Here is a 3,240-nt window from a genome sequence, read left to right on the forward strand (position 1 = left end):
CCTCATAGCTCCATAGTTTCCTTTATTCAACAGAAATATTGTCACTACCCTCTCCCTCTCAAATTGCAGATTGAGGCTTATTGTATTATGGTCACTACTTCCCAATGGCTCCTTCACTTCAAGGTCCCTGATCAATTCTGGTTTGTTGCACAATACTAGATCCAGAATTGCCTTCTCCCTGGTAGGCTCCAGCACCAGCTGTTCTAAGAATCGATCCCGGAGGCACTCCACAAAGTCTCTTTCTTGAGGTCCAATACCATCCTGATTCTCCCAGTCTACCTGCATGTTGAAATCCCCCATAACAACTGTAGTAACATGTTTGCGACAAGCCAATTTCAGCTCCTGATTCAACTTACATCTGACATCCAGACTACTGTTTGAGGGCCTGTAGATAACTCCCAAGAGGGTCTTTTTACCCTTAGAATTTCTCAGCTCTATCCATACTGACTCTACATCCCCTGATTCTAGGTCCCCCCGTGCAAGGGACTGAATATCATCCCTTACCAACATGGCCACCCCACCCCCTCTGCCCATCAGTCTGTCCTTATGATAGCACGTGTAGCCTTGAATATTCATTTCCCAGGCCCTGTCCACTTGAAGCCACATCTCAGTTATCCCCGCAATATTGTATCTGCCAATTTCCAAAAGACCCTCAAGCTCGTCCATCTTATTTCTAATGCTTCTAACAACATCCTTATAGGTATAACCCTCTAAAGTTGATACAAGTTCAGAAGGAGATAGAGCGCATGCTCCAAGATGGCATAATCAAAGTGAGTTCGTGACTGGAGCTCACCCACATTCATGGTGCCAAAGGCAGATGGTACCCAAGGGCTATGATTAGATTAGATTACTTACAGTGTAGAAATAGGCCCTCCGGCCCAACAAGTCCACACCGATCCGCAACCCACCCAGACCCATTCCCCTACACCTAACACTTTGGGCAATTTAGCATGGCCAACTCAACTAACCTGCATATTTTTTGGATTGTGGGAGGAAACCGGAGCACCCGGAGGAAACCCATGCAGACACGGGAAGAATGTGCAAACTCCACATAGTTGCCTGAGGCGGGAATTGAACCCAGGTCTCTGGCGCTGTGCGGCAACAGTGCTAACCACTGTGCCACTGTGCCGCCACGTGTGCACTATCACAAAGTCAACGCCATTACAAGGACTGATGCATATCCAATTCTGCAGTTGGAGGATTGTGGCGAAAAGGGGGGCAAACAACTTACATTTCTAAGTTGGACTTGCACAAAGGCTACTGGCAGGTCCCTCTGTCAGAGAACACAAAGGCAACTTCGGCTTTTGTAACAGCAAATGGGTTATATCTGTTAAAGTTATGCCATTTAGTATGAAAAATGCTCCAGCCACATTTCAGTGACTGACTAATAAGGTCATTGCCGGGTTACCCAACTGTGTTGGTTACATTGATGACCTGGTGATTTTTAGTCACTCATGGAAGGAACACTTACAGCATTTATTGGACTTGTTCAATCAATTTCGGAAGGCAGGCTTGGTAGTAAACCTATCTAAAAGTAAATTTGCCAAAGCCCAAGTCATTTTCCTTGGCAATGTTATTGGACACGGACAAATGGCCCCATGAGATGCAAAAATGAAAGTAATTGGGGAATTTCCCACACCCTCGACGAAACAAGCAGTACTTTGGTTCCTGAGATTGAGTGGATTTTACCGAAAGTTTGTGGCGAATTTTAGCATTGTGACTGCTCCACTCACTGAATTGTTAAAAAAAGGGCAAGAAATTTAAGTGGATAGCAGACTTTCAAAAGGCATTTGACAGCCCAAAAACTGTGTTAACCACTGCCCCAATTTTAGCCACACCTGTGTGCATGAAGCCTTTCAAGGTGGCTATCAATGCCAGTGATGTGGGTGTCGATGCAGTGCTCCTACAGGAGGATGACGAGGGACTAGAAAGACCCATCGGGTATTTTTCCAGGAAATTGAATGTTCATCAACAGAAATATTCAACGGGAGAGAGAGACTTTGAACTTGGTGTTGGCATTACAACATTTCAGTGTTCATATTACCAGCAACACATCTGAGACAATTGTATCCACTGATCATAGCAATCTTAGCCACATTAGGAAGATTTAAACAATCCTTGGATAAACGCATGAATGATTATGGGGTAGTGGTGGGAGATGAGCTGAGAATAGTTCACAGGTCAGCGCAACATTGAGGGCTGAAGGGCCTATTCTGTGCTGTATTGTTCCATGTTCTATTTTCAATAACCCATTGACATTGTGGGGAAATTTAAGGACAAAAATGCCAGACTGTTTAGATGGAGCTTGTTGTTGCAGCCATTCAATTTGACAATTGTGCATGTGGCAGGTCGCAAAAACGTGAATGCTGATGTGTTGTCAAGACTCGAATGAGATACAGAGGTGTTCACCGGCAGGTGTGCCATGGCCTGAACTCAAATGTGGTCGTGCATGTTTGTATGTGCATAGTTAGTGTAGTGTATAGGTGTGTTTTAGACTACTAACCAGTTTTTCTGAAGTGTTTTAAAAATGAAGCCATCTTTTGATATTATGGTTCATTTTTTTTAAGGGGAGGTGTCACAAAGCTGGTCTTTTTTTCTAAAAGCTGTTCCTTTTCTCAAGGATCCTGTGTCCTTGTTTTTTGTCAGAGGGGTCATAAACCACTCAGGCTCCGAATCGACTGGTTTGGTACAGAGATGAAAGGCCTTTTTGTTTATATGTAAACAGTTGAGACTTTAGGCCAAACTTACGATTTAGAAGTAACTTGTATAATGAAAGGGGAGTGGTCAGTCTAATAAACTGGAGTCTTGGTTGAGTCAGTTCAGCAGTAGGCTGTGTGGAAACAGGCTGCTAGACTCTCCTTCTGCTCTTCTAACTTCAAGCTGTAAGCCGTTGTTTCATTTTTTGTCCTGTGTTTAAGGGGTTTGTTTATTGGGACTGTTGTGTATATCAGGAACAGCATAATTAAGTCTAGTTCGGATAGACTGAGTTCTGTAGGTGTTCTTTGTGTTTCATTCCACAATGTTGTGAGTAAATTTTTGTCTGTTTTAAAACCTGTTAGTCAACCTAGCTAACTTACTCCAGGTAATTTTCATTGTATACTTACCAAAGCAAAGTTACGGTCTGGATTGCCTACTTAAGAATGTTTTGAGTGGTCTGGCCTAGTCCATAACACCATGTTCTATCTTACTTTTCTTTATAGTTCTTTTTATGGCTTTCTGTTGACCTTAAAGTTTTCCCAA

This window comes from Chiloscyllium plagiosum, chromosome 19, assembly GCF_004010195.1.
Source record: "Chiloscyllium plagiosum isolate BGI_BamShark_2017 chromosome 19, ASM401019v2, whole genome shotgun sequence".
Classification (NCBI taxonomy): domain Eukaryota; kingdom Metazoa; phylum Chordata; class Chondrichthyes; order Orectolobiformes; family Hemiscylliidae; genus Chiloscyllium; species Chiloscyllium plagiosum.